The sequence below is a fragment of the Triturus cristatus genome, chromosome 3_2 (assembly GCF_964204655.1).
Source record: "Triturus cristatus chromosome 3_2, aTriCri1.1, whole genome shotgun sequence".
Classification (NCBI taxonomy): Eukaryota; Metazoa; Chordata; class Amphibia; order Caudata; family Salamandridae; genus Triturus; species Triturus cristatus.
Genome location: NC_140584.1, coordinates 174,881,452 through 174,903,574, shown reverse-complemented (window position 1 = coordinate 174,903,574; position 22,123 = coordinate 174,881,452).

Sequence of the window (22,123 nt, the reverse complement as noted above, 5' to 3'; positions counted from 1 at the left end):
ACTCCAATAGAACATACTCTAGGATTGATCATATTTTTCTTACTCAACAGTAACACCATACTGCCAAATCAGCAGTGATACATTCTATTGCTACCTTGGACCAGGCCCCACTGGAGGTTATTTTTGTCTGGCCCACGTAGAGGTCTAAGTTTTGTAGGTGGTGCTTCCCTAATCTACTCCTGTGCGATTGTCTATTCTGGGACAAACTTCGGAAAACAATTAGGGACTTACAGGCACATGCATCAAGCTAGGATTTTGCGAGTCCTTAATTGCGAATATTAAGGATTCGCAATAAAGGACTCGCAAAATCCTATGCATGTAGGAAATACTATAATAATAGCGATTCCTACACATTCCTTATTTGCGACTCGCAAATTGTGAGTCGCAAATAAGGAATAGCTTCCCATTCATTCCTATGGGCCTACAGGCCCATAGGAATAATTAGGAAATCGCAAGTGCAATTTGCAAGTACCAATAGGTACTTGCAAATAGCGCATGCAATTTCAAGGGTGCAAGGGTGCACATATGTTGCACACACACATGTCCCAAGGACATGTGCGTGTGTAACCTACAACTTTGAAAAATGCACTTTAGTGCATTTTTCAAAGTTTTCGCTATTTACCATGTGGTATGATTCCATGGTAAATAGCGGGCCCAAATAGTGAAATCGCTATTTTTAAAGGCATCCTGCATTGCATTTAAGGAATCGCAATTTGCGATTCCTTAAATGCAATCGCAATTTATGAAATCACAAAAATTTGCGATTTCTTATATTGCGAGCAGCAAGTTGTTTCATGCATCGCAAAAGCTTTTTGCGATCGCAAACAGACGATTTTTGCGAATCGCACCGTTTGCGATCGCAAAAAGCTTTGATGCATGTGCCTGACGAATGATCCCAGATATACCTTCTACTCCACAACATGGGACGCGTTGAAAGCGGTTTCACATGGCAAGTGCAAATGTCCACACTACATCATAAAAAAAGAAAGAAAGGCAATTCACACCCTTAGCCTTTGGAGGAAAGTGATGGCTCTGAAGAGGATCATCCAAGCTATATACACTAATAGAGCCGAGATTACCCTCCTACGCTTGAGAAAGACTACTAATGAATGAGGTAATAAAGCAGGCTCCCTTTTGGCGAGGCTGTTAGAAATAGGATTTCTGGCTGACTAGGACGAGCACCTAAGCCAGGCAGAAACCACCAATCTAGTCAGGGCAAGGGAGTTACAAACTGAAGATAACCCCTGCTTACCCCCTTGGCAGCTTGGCACGAGCCATCAGACTTATCCCAGAGGCTATTTGTTAAGCGTTTGTGCAACACACACACACACACACACACACACTGCAGCGACACACTTAGCACACCACAAAAAGAATCTCCACACAAGGTTATATAAAAAAGCCTCAGTATTATCCATGAAACACATCAGAGCATAATCCCAAACGTACACTGTGCCACCTGGCACTAGATAATACTTTACAGGGGATTATATACAGGACAGGGCCAATCGGGCCACTGTCAGAACCATTAGAACAAGTAAGTCATAAAACAACCAGTAACCGCTGGTACAGGCCCTTAGCATAAACCTAATATGCATAAATCACATTACATTAAGCATAAACAACATTATGCATTAATCACATTAGAACAACAGTGCAACATAGTAACACTACCAAGGTGCATACATCACCTTAGGGCCTTGCGCCCCACCGGAACACAAGGTGATCCCAGGCCAACTGGCCTACCCTTGGGGGGCCGTCTTGGGCTGCCCCACAATGCCCTCTGTCCACAAAAGTCAGGGCTTTATGAGCAGGTGGCCACCTTAAGCCTATACTCTAATGGGGGCACGGGTGCAGCGCACCCATGTTCCATTGGGCCACAACAGAAATGCCCCTGTCGTTGCAGCTGCCCGCAATCTGGTGGCACAACTGGGAAAATTGCTCAACACAAACAGTGCTTTGTGAGCCCCACTCACCGGGGCTTCTCTGGGGCAGAAATCAAGCACCGATCAGTGTGTTCGGCAGGTCCCGCTCAGTGGACCTCTTCTCGCCTTGCCCAGTCTCCTCGTTGTGACCGGCTGACGCGACTCTCCCTCTGCTAGGCAGGAAGTTCAGCACTAGGGGCTCTCCTCACCGTGCAGACTTCAGAGCCCCACCCACAAACAGGGGTCCTTCGCCTGGCTTCCTGTGCTGGTCGAACTTCCTTCATGGGGGCACAATGTCCCGCCCACTGTCAGGCTCATCTCGACTGACTTCTGGTTTCGGCAGCACACTGCCCCGGCTGCCACACGTAAAAGAAGGGCACTCTCTTCTGGGCACCAAAAATGCGGGGTAGGCTCCCGCCCTCCTTCTGGTCTCAGCTCCCTTCTCTTTTGGCAGACACTCCCCAGGAACGAGCAGCGCTGCACGCGCTAGCTCTGAGCCTTCCTCCTTCTCTCCAGAGCCCCACCCATGACCAGGCAATGGCTTGACTTCCGGGATGCTGCGGTTGGGCAGAGTTGGGCACAGGCAGGCCAGCACATAGGGACCCCCAGGAAGCAGCAGCTGGATCCCACGGCTGTTCCTCCTTGCCCAGCAGTCCTTCAGCCTCCCAGCTCCAAGTCAGCACACTTTCATGGGGTCACAGCCCCAATACTTATACCCTTTAGTGTCTTTGTTCTTCCCCCTGCCACAGGGCCCTACGAACCGTCAAAACCAGTTTTGGGGGCACTCACACCTTTCTCTAAAGGTGCACAACCACCTCCTCTGTCAGTGTGGGCTCTGACCCCAGACAAACCTCGGGGGGGGGGGCAGAACCAGCATTGTACAAGGCAGGCACAGACCTATTCAGGGCCAGGGGCTACTCCTCCAACTACTCCAAATGCAGATCTACCTATTCAGCCTAGCGCTGACTCACCCAGCCCGTGTCACTCCAGAGCCAGACATGCAATACACATCAGGTAGGCAAACAGACACATAGCACACAGAAATGCCCACTTCTAAAAGTGGCATTTCTAAAATAGTGATAATAAATATGCACACACCATTACGCAGAATTTATTACCACTATTCCAAACATACCAAACTTGACCATGCTGCTCCTCTCATATTTGGAATTACCACTGAAACACTTATTAGGGAATCCCCAATGAATTCCTATGAGAGGGCATTCTCACAGTAGTGAGAAACCAAAATGGCTATTTGTCACTAGCAGACATGCCACACAGTTAAGGCACGTCCTACCATTTACCTACACTGCACCCTGCCCATAGAGCTAGCTGGGCCTACCTTAGGGGTGACTGATATGTAGTAAAACGGGAGTCACAGACGTGGCAACCACTTTATGTGCCACGTCACAGCGGCAGTAAACTGCGCGCGCAGGCCCTGCAATGGCAGAGTCCTGAGACAGGTTTGAAAGGTTACTTTGGTGGGTGGCGCAAGCAGCGCTGCAAGCCCACCAGTAGCATTTAATTTACTGCACCTGGGTATCTGAGATACCACTTTACAAGGGACTGATAGGTAAAATAAATATGCCAAACAGGTGTAGACCAATCTTACCACGTTTACCATAGAGAGCACATGCACTTTACACTGGACAGCACTGCTAAAGTACCCAGGGCCTAATTTATGAAAAGTGACGCATCACTGCGTGAAAACAGTGATGCGCCACTTTTCACTGCGCCCTCCCTGCGACTCCAGTGATGCGTCATATTTACAGTATGACGCATCATGTCGCAAGGAGTCACAGATACGTCAGTATTTCTGACGTATCTGTAGGCGCAAAAGTGACGCATCGCTGGAGTGTGTCACAAAAGTGACGCAACTCCAGCAATGTGTCCTTTCACATGGGGCAAGCCCCATGTGAAAGGGCCTGCGTCAGTCTTACGCCTGCTGTGAGGCAGGCGCAAGAAATTGACGCATTTGCACACTAGAAGTGGCGCAGTGAAATCTCGTAGATTTCACTGCGTCACTTCTACGACCCTTTGTTGCGTCAAAACGCCCCCCTTGCATACATTATACCTGGCGCAGGTATAATGTGGCGCAGGGGTTTACAAAGTGACACATCTACCTAGATGCGTCACTTTGTAAATATGGCGCAACATGGCGCATGTTTTCTGCCACTGGTGCGTCACAAAAAGTGACGCACCGGCGGCGCAAAAGTGACGCAGGGGCTCATAAATGAGCCCCCCAGAGTCCTAAAACCACCAACACCAGGTCAGAAAAAATACCAGGAGAAAGGCAAAAAGATCTGGTATGACCCTGCAAAAAGGGCCAAGTCCAACATGAGGCAGTTAAGAATAAAGTAGGAAAAGGACTATAATGGTCCGATACAGGATGAGATAGGGACTTTTCACCAATCCCAAGAAGAGAAAGTCCAAATCTTTTGAGATTTTTAAATACAAATCTCTATAATACTGACCCTTTAGATACAGTAGAACAATTAACCTTCTTAGATACCGTTGACTTACCACAAGTCACCCGGACTTGAATGAAAGTTTGAATAGTCCCATTATGAGAGAAGAAGTACAGATTGCAATTGATTCTCTCAAGCTTCATAAAACAACCGGTCCTGATGGACATAATGTTAATTTTTACAAGGCCCTTAGTTCAGACCTTGACCCATATTTAACTTATCTCTTCAATCACATAGCTGATTCACAAGGGGTGTCTCAATCAATGGAAGAAGCCCTAATTACAGTAATTTCTAATCCGGGGAAAAGTCCTCAACAGTGTGCACAATATAGGCCAATTTCTCTACTTAATCTTGATGCCATATTATACACATAAATGTTGGCCAACAGATTAGAGGAGATTCTGCCTGATTGGATCTATCCTGATCAGTCAGGATTTATCAAAGGCCAACAACCTCATGACAACTTGTGGCGGGTAATATACTTGATAAAAAAAGCAACTAAGAAGCACATCCCGTTTGTCTTGTTGGCTCTAGACCCTGAGAAGGCAATTAATCAAGTGGATTGGTCACTCCTTGTTAACACTCTATGCCGCTTTGGGTTTCGGGAGCGTTTTATTACTATGCTATAGGCCATCTACTTACAACCTCAAGCTTGAGTCTTAATAAACAGCACAGCTTCTGAGTTCTTTGAATTAAGCAGGGGGACAAGACGGAGTGCCCCCTTTCACACTTGTTTTTTGCCCTCAGCATTGAACCCTTAGTTGCAAAGATAATCCTGCTTTCCAAGGGCTTTCCTTTGGCTCTGTAGAACATAAGATATCTCTTATTGCAGATGATGTCCTGTTGTCTGTTACTACTCCCCGTTTGTCACTCTCTGCTCTTCAGACATACCTCCAACACCATGACAAAGTAGCTGGCTTCTGAGTCAACCTTCAAAAGTCTTTTTTGCATAATTTGGCAGTGCTATCAACAGAGATGTCGGAGATTGTATCTGCCTCCCCCTTTCAATGGATTAAAAAATAAATGACTTATCTGAGGATAAAATTCACGCCCTTAGTGGCGGATTTATAAAAAGCAAATTATCCTCCCCTGTTACAACGCTTAAAATGAGACCTTAATTGATGTGCTCAGCTTTATATCACCTGAATTGGCCGCGTCCACATATTACGTTTGTTTCAAGGGCTTCCAGTTGATGTGCATTGAAATTTTGTCTCCATGGCTCACTCGATGATCAACAACTTCATATGGCAGGGACGGAGAGCCAAACTCTCTCTCAAACTTTTGACCCTCCCAAAGGAGGGTGGAGGCATGGCCTTGCCAGATTTACCGTCTCATGACAGAGCATTACCACTCAGAGTTTTATCTGAATGGTCCCTTAGAGAGTCAGATAAAGATTGGATACATATGGATAGGGTGATAATGGGCCAGACAATTTGCGATGTCTTGTGGAAGCCGAGACAGAACTGTACACGTATGCTTATCTGAGCTATATATTTTTCATTCTGTTGACATATGCACGTTATATACTTTCTTACATGTTCGTATCAATTCTGGCATATATGTATCGCACTATACTTTGATTGTATGTTTCTTCTTCTAAATACAATAAAATATCTGATCAAAAAATAAATTAAACTAAAGCTATAGACCTGGTTACAAAACTTCAAAAGGTATGCGGAGCACTCATCCGTTTCATCTTTTTAAAAGAAAAAAAAACATACAAAGCTTCTCAAACCAGACATTATGCTAAGGAATATGGTCAACGAATTGATAATCCATGTACGTCCTTCGATATGTTTTCCATTTTCAATGTCGCACAAATCTAATTGTCTGTGCCTCAGAGTTGCAAATTTACTATAAACATTTATCTCCCAGATATTTCATACCTGAAATACAAGCTGGTCGCTGCCGCATTTACCAGGCATCTATTTATTGAACAGTGAGACAAAAAAAGAGACGAGAGTAGACGGAATATGCTTTCACATTCGCCAATATTCCATGCCAGGTGCATCATTTCCAATAATTTTCCAGGCAGCCACGCAGCATGTACGCACACGCTAGAATATCACCAAATGTTTAAAGAAATCTTTCATATATTGCCCTTTAAGCTCCATCCCTAATCTTTATTGTGGCTGAAAACACTTTACTCGAAACTCAAAAATGTTTCAGTCCCTTCTCATCGTTTTGGCAAATGTTTTAGCAGCCCCCGGCTCAATAAAAAGGCCGCAAGCTTTTTCCTGCATTCCTTCACCTTCGCATCTCCAGAGATTTGTATGCTTCAAACGCCATGTTTATGAGATAAGGCGCATTTTTTATTCATGGTGTTTCTTCTCATCCATCCTTTAATTTACAATTGTTTTACTGATATCTTATAAACATGAGCACTTCATGCGGCGCAGCCCGGGCAAAGGCAGTCACGTCGGTCAGGGACATAGTTCAGTCAGTAATAGTCAGTTCATGCAGATGAGCGCATTTAAATCGCATCTAGTCCTCCTCAGAGCTGCTCGGCCAAGCATGCACATACATTCTCTGTTCAATGGAACATTCACTTTGCATAATGTTCCAGTCCTTTGCAATTCTGTGCAGGAGGTGAAGTCGAATGATGCACGCCGAAACACAAATCATACATCAACATATTGCATTCAAAATTCACAAGCATTATTTCACTCTGGATTACAGAGCGGAAAAGTGTCACGACAGAAGCCATTGTCACTCAGGTCACTCAGGTCACCACCGTAAATCAGCAGGACACACGCAGTCCTCTCATAAACAAGCCGTGCATGCTCTTCACACCGAACCCTGCCTAAGACTGCAATAGTCAATACCATTTCTTATTTGCAGCCAATACACACCTTACAAAAATATACATCTTGGGAGGGGGTGTATGTAGTTTACTGATGACAGGACCTCTGGAGAACCCACCGTGCAGGCACTTAAGGTAGCCTGGAGTATCTGTGCACCAGCATCCACGTCTGGCTTTCCCATTGGCTCCCTGTCCTTGCTGACACTGGTGTTAGGGGCCATGATGCCAGCATCAGACCTGGGATATTTACGCTTTTGGGAATCTTTATTATTTTTTTGTTTTGCTTTTGAAATTGGTGATACTTGAACCTTGAGTACCTCAATTAGAGTATATATCGTACTTTCAAAACATTTCTTATTTCACGGAATCTTTGTTTTTTTCCATTTTATCGGGATTTTGGCGTCCATATGTGGCCACACCCTACTAAAACGATATTTATGTATTGCCTAAAATTAAGATGGTGGACCTAACCTGTTGTAGGTGGGTTTGTCCCAAGATGGGGCCATTTATCGTTCCCTTTAGTACTTGCCTGTAGAGTTTTTTTCACTGTGCCTTGGTGGGTCTTCATTGGGTACAGAAGTTCCCCCTAAGAGAATACACGGGAAAATGAAGACAGAATATACTTCTGAACAGGCCAGCTAAAACAGCCACTGGCAGGGAAGGATAGATCTTGTTCAGAAGAAAGCTATTCTGGACCTTGTTACCACTTCACAGATCCACAGATCATGGCTAGTTTTAATAGCATGCTGCCTTGTGCCGGAGTTCCACAAGTTATTGCAGCATATATATGTCTGCACACAATGTGGGGAGACTTAAGGTTTCACATGCAAAAGGGTAGAGGCACTGAATCAAAAGAAGCCATATTATATAACTGTTTTTAAACACATCGCCATGTAATATAGCCTGGATTTAGAGGCCTGAGTCGAAGGCAAGAGCCCTTTACCAGCTGGTATAGCCCAAGAAATAAAGGCTATAAGGGGATTAGAACATTCTATCCACTGAGGATGGCATGTTCCAAATTAAATCAAATTAAAATGTGTTAGAAATGGGTAAGGGGGATACACTTCTAAAATAACCCCTGTTCAACCCCTTGGTTGCTTGCCACAAGCAGACAGGCTTATCTCAGAGACAGCGTGTAAAGCATTGGTGCACACATACAGTAATACAGTGAAAACAATACAAATGAACACTACACACTTCTTTTTCTTGATCTTTTACACTGCCTCACCTATTCCACTGAGAGCTTGTGGTTCTGTCGCCGCATTCTTCCTCTCTCTTACCCTCTTATTTGAGCTTCCTCCCCACAAGGTGCCCTGATTAAAATGGAGATAAGTCCCGATCCTAACGTTAACAACGCCTTCATCATCAACTACCCAGCCAACCTCTCCAAGAACACGGCAAAATTTCAAACATCGAATCTTCAAGGCTAGCCCAAAAACTCTAGTTTCCGACCCATATTTCTGTACTAACAAGGGTAACAAGGTGAACGACCTTTTATTGTATACTAGGAAACGGGCGTGCTGGTGCACAGTGCTCTACCTTAAGCTGCGAATATCAGATTCTAAAAAAATCCCCATGGTCTCAAGCTTACAACGTCTCCATCGCCCTTCCTCAAAGCCACCACCACTGTCACCCTCTACAATAAGGGGATCATTCTAATACAAGCCTCCAATGACAACCGTGCTAAGTTGGCCAAGATCTACCACACCCTTAAGAAACTGGTATACGGCAACTCCACTGACCCCTCTACAGCCACCACCTCTCTGTTGGGATTAGCTAGTTCCCCCACATTATCAATCGCAAGTCCCTCTCCCTCCCTGAATCCCTCCCCCTCTGGCAACCTCAGAACCTCCCCGCCCTCTGATGGTCGGCGTCAACCCCCCAGATCACCACCTCAGCTATCTGACGGTCATGTGGTCTCACTCGCCCCGTCAACTGTCAGCCCAACTCTGAGTGACCCTCGTGATGGGTGGATTCCTCAAACCATTTTATCTCAGCAATTAACCGTTGATACCCTTTCCTCCTCCCCTTTAACTTTGCCCCCAGCCAGGACGGTTTCTGGTCAACGTACCCCTTTGGATTCTTTTCAAGCCAACCCTCTGATCAATGACCTCCCCCCATCTGCGATGGTTCATACCTCACTTTCAAACTGTCCTCTAGTACTCTCCGACCTACCACCTAGCCATGAACCTCCCTCCACCATAGTGGACCCTACAGTTCTTCTCCATGGCCCGCTGTCACCCTCAGTCTCTCCTGCACTCCCTTCCTCCCCCGACCATTACTCAGTTTTGGCGGCACGCCTTGATGATATATCTCTACAACTGTTAAATCTCTCGGCTGAGTTACATGACGTGAAGGCCCTTTCGAAAGATCTTCTCACAATGCTCAGTAGTAATAATTGGCCCAGAGTCACTACAGGACTTAGCGATCAAAATGGGCAGTTTTTAGCCCCCACCGTCTCAAAATCTATTCCCTCTCCAAACTCACCACCCTGCCCCAGATGCTTTAAGCCTGGCCTAGCGGCTACTGATCCTCAAGACCATCTCTCCCCCTGCTCCCCTTGGTCCAATGCTAACCTGACCCTTCCGAGGCAAATACACTCCATCCTTCCCAACCCAAACAGAGACCCTTCCCCCAATCTGAGATGCAGCATTTCTGACAACCTCACTAGGGTGAATATCACCCAGACTTCTTCCTCCTTGAATCCGCTTTGCCTCAAGTGCGTATTATTACATTGCAGATCAGCCAGTAAACACGCCTCTGATATCTGGGACCTCATCCAACACAACGATTTAGATATTATCATCCTCACCGAAACTTGGCTAAATCCCGCTTCTACTCCTATTTTAGACCTCCTAGTACCTCCCACTCATGATATAATCAGGCTTAACAGAAATCTGAAATTGGGTGGTGGTCTAGCCTGCATTTATAGGAATACTCTCTCGATCTCTCAGGTGGAGTCCTCTCCCCCCTCCTCCTGCGAATATCTTTGTCTCAGCATCTCAAGTAAGAACCTACCAATCTGTAAACTTCACACCTTTTATCACCCACCTGGAGAGAATCTCCCTTTCATTGAGCACTTAATGGATATCATCTATAGCAATGTCGACTGCAGTATCACAAATCTTCCTAGGGGACTTCAACCTGCATTGGTCCAAACACAATGACCCAGCGGTATCCTGCCTCAAATCATTTCTAAATGATCATGATTTGCCACAGCACTGTGATCAACCTACCCACACGAAAGGGGAAATCCTTGACCTCATCATCTCCAAGGAACAGACCATCTCCTTAGAATCCATAACTCTTTGTGATTTGTCGGACCATCACAGCATCCTTTTCTATATTAACCGGGAGGTGATATTGAGGAAGGCTCAACCGCTTAAATCCAAGATTCTGAAACGAGATCTCAGATCAATAAACCACGACAAACTAGCTGCTCATTGTAAATCTGTCCTTTCCTCCCAAACTGACTTGGTTGAGTTGCAATCTCTCACGGACCACTACAATTCGAGCATCGCCAAGATCATGGACGACATTGCTCCACTCAAGCTTAAAAATACCTCATCAAAAATGTCCAAGCCGTGGTACAACGAAAACTTAAATTCCGAACGTCGCAATCTTAGAGCAGCTGAAAGATCCTGGCGTTCCAATCCTTCCTCGAAACAACTAAAACTTCTGAGAGTTGTCAGAGGCCTCTACAACAAACAGATCAAGAAAGCTAAGGTTGACTACTTCAGATTACAACTAGACTAAGCGGCAAACCGCCACAAGAAACTCTTCGAACTGGTCAAACAGCAATCTGTTACTGCTCCAAGCCTCTCTGATTTGAATGGCAACCCATCCTCTTGCGAGGAATTTGACACTTTCTTCACAGAGAAATCCCGACTCATCTCCATGGACCTCGCCTCTAAGAAGGCCCTATTGCCCCCTTCTTTAGCTGCCTCGCCCTCCGACTTCCCCGAAAAGCATATCCCGACCATCCTTGAGGCTAAGAACAATACTTCATGGGGCTTCTTTTCCTCTTTTAGTGAAAAAGACATTGAAATTCTCCAGACTATCAACCAGTCTAACCACTTCAGGGACCCGCTGCCTCCGGCCATCTTCAAAGAGATCAAGAGCGCTCTTATGCCTACCTGGACCAGGATTGTAAACGCCTCCTTATCTCAAGGCTTGATCCCCGACTGCCTAAAAGCAGCCCAGGTCTCACCTATTCTAAAAAAAACTCAACGCTGACAAATCAGATCTCAATAACTTCCATCCTGTCTCCAACATCTCCACCCTAGCGAAACTTCTTGAAAAATGTGTCCAATCCCAGCTCTGTGCTCACATTGAGACCTACCAACTCTTAGACCATCATCAATCCGGTTTCCGGAGGGGTCACAACACATTTTTGATGACATCCTGAAAATGCTTGACAAAAAAAATCCTGCCTCTTGATCCTCCTTGACCTCTCCTCTGCATTCTATACGGTCAATCATGACATTCTCCTATCCATCCTACAGAACAGAATGGGTTTCTCGGATCAGGTGCTCCACTGGTTCTCATCATTCCTTCTCCACAGATCTCAAAGATTCAAGACTAACCACTCTCTCTCTTATCCCTCCCCAGTACTTATGGGGATCCCCCAAGGATCCACCCTTTCTACTATCCTCTTCAACCTTTTCCTGGAACCTCTTACTAAATTACTTAACTCTATGAATATTCTCTTCCACATGTATGCCGACGACACACAACTCTATTTGAAAATGTCATCCCTGGACAACATCATCTCACTAAATTCTATCCTCACGTCGACCCAAAATTGGTTAACCGAGAACCATCTCCTGCTCAACGCTTCTAAAACGGAATTCTTGCTCATCTCCCCATCGAACCACACCCCCAAGATCGATCTCTGGTTGCCTCACCTCACAGCTCTCAACTGCACTCCGATCATCATAGACTCAGACAAATCGCTCTGAATCACAGTGGACAAGCACCTGAGTATGAAGACTCATATCAGCAATGTCTGTAAGGGAGCAAACCACCTGATGAGGACACTCAGAATGATCAAACCCTTCCTGCCACAAAAGGATTTCAAGCAGGTGGTACAAGCTCTTGTCTTACCAAGGTTAGACTATGGCAGTGCAACTCTCTGTGGCCTTCCTAAATACGCCTTGGCTCCACTTAGGGCCTCCCTGAACTCTGCAGCAAGACTGATCACAGGCTTCAAACGAAATGAGCACATATCCCCAGTCCTTAAATCTCTTAACTGGTTACCCTTTGAAGCATGAATCCAGCTAAAGATTGCAATCCTGACGCACAAAGCCCTTCACTACAATACTCCCACGTATCTAGCGCAAAAACTTGAATTATCCTGTGGGGTGAGGGCATCTAGAAGCGCCTCTACTCTCTTCCTGAAACCTATCATCCTTAGCAAAAAGAGAACTTGTCACCGAGCCTTCTCTGGTGCTGCCCCTAAAATATGGAACTCTCTTCCTCCGGATGTACGCAGACTCGCCTCGACGACGGCTTTCAAACTGCAAGCCAAAAGATTCTTAATGTGTTAATGAGCAATTTCCTACCATAAGGGGTTGTGGCACTCATAAGGTGGCTGTCTCTGTGTTCCTTAGCTCCATGGCACAGCTAACAGTCACAGATCGTATCGTCTGCATAATATTATACCTTTTATGTGAACCATTGCTTACTGTTTATCATTGGGTTTTTTTCCTCTTTTTTCCACAATTGCTGTGTATATTTCATTTTGTCCTCTCTACCAACTTATTGTAAAGCGCTCTGATATCCTTCGGGATCTTGTTCGAGCTATATAAAACTTTATAAATAAATAAAATAAATACACCAGTTTAGAAAAATAAGTAATATTTATCTAAACCAAAACAAGACCAAAATGATAAAAAATAAAGGACACACTACTAAAAATATGACTTTCAAAAGGTAGAAACAGTTCTGTCAAAGCAAATTGCAGATGCAACAATTTTCACACAAAGTACCTTGGATGCATCAAAACATAAGCACAAAAGGGTCGCAGGGAAGGTGATGCGTTGGTTCCTTACACGCAGGAAAGGTGATGCGTCTGTTCCTTGCTCCGGGGAGCTGATGCATCAGTTTCTTACTGTGTGGAAAGGTGATGCGTCAGTTTCTTACTGCGTCCCCCAACGATGCGACAGACCTGGCTCATCGATGAAATGTGTGATGATACAGGAAGATGTGTGGGTTCTTGCAGCTGCACAGCAGGGCTTGCGTCAGAATCGGTGTGGTGATCTCGGACTTTGGAGATCGGTGCGTTCGATGTGGAGTGCCCCAATTTCTCGAGCCGCAGGCAGGCGCTGCTTTGGTTTCTTTGGCAATGCATCGGAAACAGGTATGGATGCGTCACACTTCTATTCATTGCATTACTTTTTCCAGATCCCAACAGCCATACCAAGCTCCAGAAGCCCAGAACAGCTTCAGGTACCTCTTGGCAGGCCAGAGCTCCCAGCAAGGAATTTCAGGGGACCTGGGGGTGAAGTCTTTGTGTCCCCGGTGACTTCAGAAAAGGAGGGTAGCTCTACTTCAAGCCCTTGGAGATCTTCGTCAAGCAGGGAACACAGCACACTGCAAGGTCCTTGTCCTTCTCTTGGCAGAAACAGCCACTGCAGGTCAACATCAGACATCACACAGCAAAGGGGCAGTGCTTCTCCTCAGTTTCTCCAGTTCTTCTCCTTGGCAAAGGTTCCTCTTGATTCCCAGAAGTGATCTTTGAAGTCTTTTATTTCCCTGAGACTTCCAACAGGAGGCAAGCTCTACTTTCAAGCCCTTGGAGAAAACACTAACAGCAGGATGACGAAAAGTATTGAGAACTAACCCTCCTCATTCTAAGTGCCCGCTCAAATGCTGTCAGCAATTTATCTATTTCATCACCCTCCTGGTACTTAGGGACATCCTCCCGTGGCAGCCTTGGGTCAAACCCACCACCACAATAATACACATCATTTTTAGACATACATTTGTCAAAGTAGAGACATTTATTTTAGAGTGAGACGAACACCACTACACAATCCTGCAACAAATATCCCAGCATAGCTGCAAAAAGTCCTGTTTTCTCACACTCACTAAATACAAACTCGTGGTATGATTTCTTTCCAACTTACGTCGAGAATTCAGTGATAGTTTCTGAAAGCAAAATGCACCCATTGGGTCCACAAAATAAAAAAATTGCACTAAATGCAACATATACATAAACAGCAGCGTACGCAGCTGTTTGTGCTTGCCAAATGTGTTCCTCAGTGTTGTGTTTCCCCCTAAATTAGTTTTAATTACACGAGTGGGAGTAATTGCAATTATGATCAAAAATTATGCATCAAATAGTAAAGCGGGATTACCAAAATTACTCTGATTAATGTGGCATGATTGAAATTCCATCCAGACCTAGCAAAAACATGTCGCAAAAAAACACTTTGGTGTGCTGCCGACTTGCACGGTAAAAACATCTTTGCCATTCTGAAACGAGAGCCACTTAAGAGGTCATGTGTCTCAGGGGAAATTCTACAAAATGGACTCCGGTGACTAAAGGCAACAGCTCCCCAATCAGTGAAAGATGGCACCACGCTGCTGAAGCAGTAGTTGTACATGAAATATTCTTTATTGCCGGCTCCGCACAATAGGCAGACCATTTTACACTGTACAATAAAATATGGATTCGGTTTTTGGCCTGCATTTTTAAGACGTTAATTCGGGCCGCTTTTATTCGAAAGGGCACGCAGGATGAAACTCCAAATAGCATTTTGTCTTCTTTATCCAGTCATTTGTTATTACGATGATGAGCGCTCGTGAGAGAGCTATTGCCACAGAATCTGAAAGCAGCAATGAACCTGATGAGGAAAACAATGAGCCGCAGTTACATATCCGTGGCTGCAAAGCAATCCCCAGAGAACTCATCATCTCCTTGCTGAAAGTAACTGATTCACACATCACAATACAGCATAAATCAGCCGAGCTCCCATCACATGGGGTATTCATGTGCATTTCATCTGGCATTATCATCTTAAGTGGCACCGAGATCTTTAAAGGCGCCCACAGATACTCGAGATCGCCGGCGTTCATTCGGTTTACACACATTTCTTAGGAAAAAAAGAACTGCATTATGGAGTTCAATAGTTTAATATTCTCTCCAATATTGCTTTTTCGTCGCATTTCTTCGAAAAGTGGTATCTTAATTAACCCCAGGGACACCGCCGATGGTTGGTAATCATTGAATGTGCTTTAAGCTCTAGAATGAAAGTATTCATAAGAAAAGCCTCTCTAGCTGCAATCTGCTCTATCAGAATGGCCATCAAATTAGCTTCCTTCAAATCCTATTTTATTTTTTATCCCATTTTCAGTTGTGAAACGCGTATTTTGCAAAGCGGGACGGTTTGCGGAAGAAAAGTTTGTGAATTATGCAAAATCCTAAAAGGAGTGGTCATGAAAATTAAGAGAGAATGCAAACAGGCCTATACTTTGTCCGCTTGGGATCACCTGATTAGTTTTCATTCTAGCTCTCATTTTTTATTTGTATATGTGTAACACTTGGTAATGTATACTGCAATAAGCCAGATGCTGTCAAAATCTTCAACTTTTAAATTCAGAATTGTTTTGATTGTTGTGTCTATTGCAAGTTGTTTATTTTTTACTCTGTAATGTGGTCCATTACTCTGGTAGAGCCAAAGGCACGGAATGACTCATCAGAGTCTATATTGCTGTTTTTTGCAAATGAAATTTCAACCGTCTTGCTTGAATCCAGTGGCAAAGTGAGTAAGAGACTCAACGTCTGTTGACTGGGTGTGAGTGTTTGATTGGTTCTGATGCTCCGTCTGACCCTGTGCCTCATGGGAACAGTCCAGCCCGAACTGCCAAGCCATGCCTTCCCTGGACCGGAAACAAGCTTCCTAGGACCGGTTTCTGGCATTTAAGCCGTCTTCAGCGAGGCTTGCTTGAATCCAGTGGCAAAGTGAGTAAGAGACTCAACGTCTGTTGACTGGGTGTGAGTGTTTGATTGGTTCTGATGCTCCGTCTGACCCTGTGCCTCATGGGAACAGTCCAGCCCGAACTGCCAAGCCATGCCTTCCCTAGACCGGAAACAAGCTTCCTAGGACCGGTTTCTGGCATTTAAGCCGTCTTCAGCCAGGCTTGCTTGAATCCAGTGGCAAAGTGAGCAAGGGACTCACGTCTGAGCATACCCTGCCAACTTATGGCGAACAAAGCGGTACAAAAAGGGGTGGTGATGGACGGAGCATCAGAACCAATCAAACACTCACACCCTGTCAACAGATCTGGATTTGATCCATCACCGTTCTTTAGCCCACTCTGTCACCCCAGTTCAGACATGGCCATATGCAAATCAGTCTGACCCTGTGCCTCATGGGAACAGTCCAGCCCGAACTGCCAAGCCATGCCTTCCCTGGTCCGGAAACAAGCTTCCTAGGACCGGTTTCTGGCATTTCAGCCGTCTTCAGCCAGGCTTGCTTGAATACAAAAGGGGTTGGTGATAGACGAAGCATCAGAACCAATCAAATACTCACACCCAGTCAACAGATCTGGGTTTGATCCATCACCGTTCTATAGCCCACTCTGCCACCCCAGTTCAGACATGGCCATATGCAAATCAGTCTGACCATGTGCCTCATGGAAACAGTCCAGCCCGAACTGCCAAGCCATGCCTTCCCTGGACCAGACTATTAAATCCACCTGAATCAATGAGGCGTAATATTTTGCTTCAGCATCTATTAAGGCAATCAGTCGGTAGTTAGCTGGTTTGGTTCGATCCCCTCCCTTGTAAGCTGGATTAATTATACAGCCTCTCCAGCTCTCTGGTAGATTGGTTGTAGTATTTACCTCATCAAATAGGCAGAACAACTGGGTCGCCCAGAAATCAGAATCTTGCTTGTAAATTGATTGCGGTATGCCATTTGGGCCTGGTGCCCCATCTAGTCTGCCCTGAACTATGACCTTGGATATTTGTTCTTCAGAATATTGTGTAAATTGGTTGACCTCTTGTCATGGTGTCCTTCATGATGTTTCCTGACTCATTGGAGGCCATGACTGATATTTGCACTTGGTTAAGCTTTATTAATGCATTTGATTCTGCAGATGCTTTAAACTGTGCTGAAGTTTCTAGTGCCAGTTGCATTATGGCTGTTTGGCCCTTGATCTGGGAATAGTTTGATGTTTCCCGCACCACGGTGTTTTCCTCAGCTGTTGTTAAGAAGGTGTGGTTATATGGTGTGTCCATGCAGTCTCTGTAACGCAGGTTGTGTTTATGACTTTTGAAGATCTTACAAGTGAATTGACTTGTTCCCAAAAGGCCCTTGCATTTGATCATTTTGCATTGTGTAGGAGTTTGGCCCAAAGATTATCCAGTTGCATCCTGTTGTCAACCCAAATTAGTTTTTTTACTGATTTTTGAGTAATTGTATTTGTGCCTAGGTAATTTTGAGTGGATTTGGGCCTCTTGTGCATCAGATTGCTTCTCTCAATTTTTTTCCTTAAATTTCTGGCTTTTCTACTCAGAGTACTGCTTTGGACGCCCTTCGTACTTTAGCGCGGGTTTGTTAACGGGCCTCCTGCAATAAGTTTGTTAAAAAGGTGGCCTAAGATTCTACCTCCTTTGAGGCATCTAATTTATAAACATATGCAAGACTTTTGAAGTGGTGTCCACCACCACTTAATCTATGATTATATCGGTTTTATATGGAGTGCCTTTGTATCTTTATATTGGTTACCTGCCACACCAATAAGGACAAAGTATGTTACTGTGACACAACTCAAGCGACTGGAACGCACAGGGTGATATCTCTCATCAGACCGCATAGGACACAACAGTAATATTTACAAGTATATGCCTCTTCATTCTAAATGCCCCTTTGCCTAGATTGGTAGCACTATGCATACTTCAATCTACAGAGCCTTGAGAAAGTCTTTGGCAAATTGCAGATGGGCGAAACATGTGTGGTCACCATAACTAAGTCAACAATACAACTTCCAGAAACTGTCCTTTGCTTCTATCTACCTATGATATAATATTCATCCCACAGAGCAATTTTTGATTACTTGTATATGGATTTTGCTAATATTTTTCCAAAAGGAAGCAGAACCAAGTGGGCTTAATTTTTACAATTGAGTTCCTGATTGTCGCTTCAGAAATTAGGAATTACCAGGGAATCAGTAATTCTGATCACTATTCCACTGGTTATTACCTATTTCTCCCTGGTATTTCACAGAGAGACTCCACCTTCTTTTATAACGTCAAGTGCCTGAATGAAATGCCCAGGATTCACAGTGGTACTGGGGAACTTGTAATTCCGAAGGGGAAAAAACTCCATGACACAGAGAAATATGTAACAGGTGCATCTGAGGTGCACCTGATTAACAGATAGATAGCTTGACTTTCTTTATCTAAAAAGGTAAGTGGATATACAGGACACAGTATAAACATTGCAGGACATCTCAGGATGTAAAGAATATAGGGGTTTGATTTGGAGTCCAGCTTTGGGGCAGAGGTAACTCCTGGGCCTCGGCAGTAAAGCAGCGCAACAGCATTTTGGCTTGACCGCTTTATTGGTTGCGTCACAATGGTGTCTGTCTCTGGAGAAACTGTCACAGACAATGCCCCTAATGAGACACCAATTCAGCTGGACTACTCTTTACTGTGCTCCTGATGACCTGGTCCCCATGAAATTGATCCCTCTGACTCTGCCCCTTTACGCTGCTGGCTTAACATTTCAAGACTGAATGTGGGTCCTTGAAAAATATCCCAGCATATGGTCGGTATATTTCATGAATATTTCTGTATAAGGTCATTGTGGATTACAGGGTGGTATTGATCAGAAAACACCATAAACTACAAACTCATATAAATGAAGGGCTTTATTTACAATGAATTACTGTAGTGCAATTTCTCAACCATTTGGCTGCGCCGCGTTGTGTTAATTCCAAAGCACAGGGATGCATCATATCTTCACAAATATGATGGATCCCTATTCTCTCCCCTGCACTGGCGAACAATTTGCTGCCATGCCCTGACGCAGGCACCCATGTACCATAGTACAAGGGTGCCTTCGTTGATGGGAATGTTTGTTTATGTGCAGGAAGGTGTCCCTTCCTGCACATAAACAATCTGAAATGGCGTTTTTAAACTTCTATGTGTGCTGCTCAATGCAGCACACATAAAAGTTGAAAAACAGCATTTTTTTCAATGATTGTTTATTTGTAGGAGGGGACACCTTCGAGGTGATTTCCTTGTTCTGTGTGTGCTGCAGAATGCCCACGGAAAGAGGAAAAAAACAAGGAGAAATGAAAACATTTCTCCTAGTTGCGCCTCCCTTTCGCCTCCCCTGGGGAGGCGTAGCATTCAGACGCATTCCCAGGTTTACGATTTCTCATAAATCTGGGAATGTGTCTGGTTCAATGGGTGTCGCATGGGAACACCATCCGGCAACACCCATGGGATGCTGCTTTCACGCACAGGGCTACATGTAAAGGGGCCAGATTTACAAGGCCAGGAAAAGCCACGCAGGGTGGCTTTTCGTGTCCTTATATATATGGGGTAGCAAAATGCTCCTCCAGTGCACCAGCTGCGCAAGGGGCTTGTCAAAAATCCCCTAAATGCTTAGTTTAAAACTAGAAAGAAAATCTCCATGTGCCTTTGAAAGCCAGAGGCAAGCACTCAACTAACAGTCACACTTCATGACAAATTAATCGAGTAGTGAAGTTGCAGGAAGTTAAACACTCAAATTCGTTTCAGATTGGGACATTTTCTGAGTAATAAAAGAGGCCTATCACTAATCTCTCTGAAACAGATTTACTTACTTAACTGGGGAAAGGGGAAGCTAACATAATGCATTCCAAAAGGATCATTCAAGTACTTCGGTGGTCCCAGCTAACCTATTTTTGGGTGACAATTGTCGGTAAATACATTTATACCAGTCATCACCTTCCCCCCCAAGTGCACACTAATAGAATCACAGATTACCCATGTGTTAATTAGTCTCCTGTGGACTATAGATAGGACTCTAAACGAATTTCATATTTAAGAATTAAGCACGTTTATATCCTGATGAGGAAATCATTTTCTCTTTTGCGTTTTCACTTGTATTTTATTAAGGGATTACGAATATTGTTGTCGAACAATTTATTCTTAACCTCTCAGTTGTTTTCAATTGCATTTGTCGCTCTTTGTCAACCCCTATTAAATGCTGGCAGATAAAACCTTGGGCTAATCCAAATTGTCAAAAGGGGAGCCATCGCTTCTTTTCAAGGCATTTGATTCACCTTTGCTTGGGAAATGCAGCATTTGGTATTGTGGAGGCTCATGTGTTGTCCACAAATTTCTGTATCTGTATACTTTTCCCTCCAATCTGCTTAGAAAACTCATAACGGTAAAAAGTAATAATAATAATCGGGCCGATTTATGTTTGACTTGCGCCTCATTTACGCCGCCGTTGCGTCACTTTTGTGACGCAGCAGCGGCGCAAATCCTGCGCCATGGTGCGGGGTATTTACAACGTGACGCATCTGGGAGATGCGTCACGTTGTAAAGCCCTGCGCCACATGTAGGCGTTCCAGGGCAGGTGGGGGCGTTCCGGCGCAGGAACGCCTCCTAAAAGTGGCTGAGTGAAATCTACAAGATTTCACTCAGTCACTTTTGAGCCCATGCTGCGTCAAAACCCTGCGCCTGCTAGAAGCAGGCGTAAGGATTGACGCAGCATTGTGAAGATAGGGCCCCCCAGAGCATTGCTGGAGCTGCGTCGCGCTTGCGATGCAACTCCAGCAATGCACCACTTTTACGGCACAGATGCATGACGCATCTGTGCCGTTTTTACCCCATGGTGCGCTGCATTATAAATGCGGCACATCCATGGTGGCGGAGCTGGGGCGCAAAATAACTGGCGCATCCCTGCTGATATGCAGGGATGCGTCAGTTATTATAAATATGCCCCTATGTATGTAGTGTCTTGTGAAAAAATAATGCAAGTATTCTGATTTTGAAAACGAGAGCATACTACTTTTGGAAGATGGGGAGTAGTCTGAATAGTTCATCTGCATATCAGACCCAGGCTTGATCACTTTCTTGTAACTGAAGCTGCATTCCATTGACCAAAACGTTTTATCACAAAGTTTATTTTTGGCGGCGCTGGATTCATAAAATGCCATGTTGTTAAGAGGTTAGGCTAAACACATATCTAAATCATTGCTGACATTTGAAAAGTTATCCTCTGCAAAAGTATTTATTTATTCATGTAGCAATGGTGCATACAAGACCTAGGGTGAAGGTGGGTTTTACATAAAAGATACATTTTGTAATTCATACAAAAATCCTTTATGTGGATCAAATCTAGCCCGTGCAATATTGTTTAACAATATGTAAATAATTGGTATTTAGTGACACCTTTCAGGTTTATCTTTCCCTTGAGGAATAGTGCTCTTGTTAGGGTTGGTACATAAATGAATCTAGCAGAATATATATCAAAAAAATGACAAATTAACAAAGTGTGTTATGTATTTAAGGCCCAATCCACCAGGCGTGTTGCTCTGCTTAGTCTAACCTAGGTAAATAAAACGTATTGACAGGTGCAGTTCACTAATGCTGATTCACAGAACTGGGATCTGTAGATTATACAGTAAACTCACAAAGAAGTAACTTTGTAGGCATCCACAAACCACCATAATGTTTTTTAAAACTCAGTCATTACACCCAATTGACAAATTCTCTTAAACAAGGTCTAACATTAGAATGTAAGAGAATAAGCGAAAGCATTAAACGCAACATTAATAATGATATTTTTTGAATAAGAGCTGAAAAGCATGACCTTTTGTCAGATCAGTTTGAATCCATTAAATCTAACAATTGTTGTAAATTCTGGGGATTGGTTGGACATGAAATAAGGACATGAAGGAACCACAGATTGTGA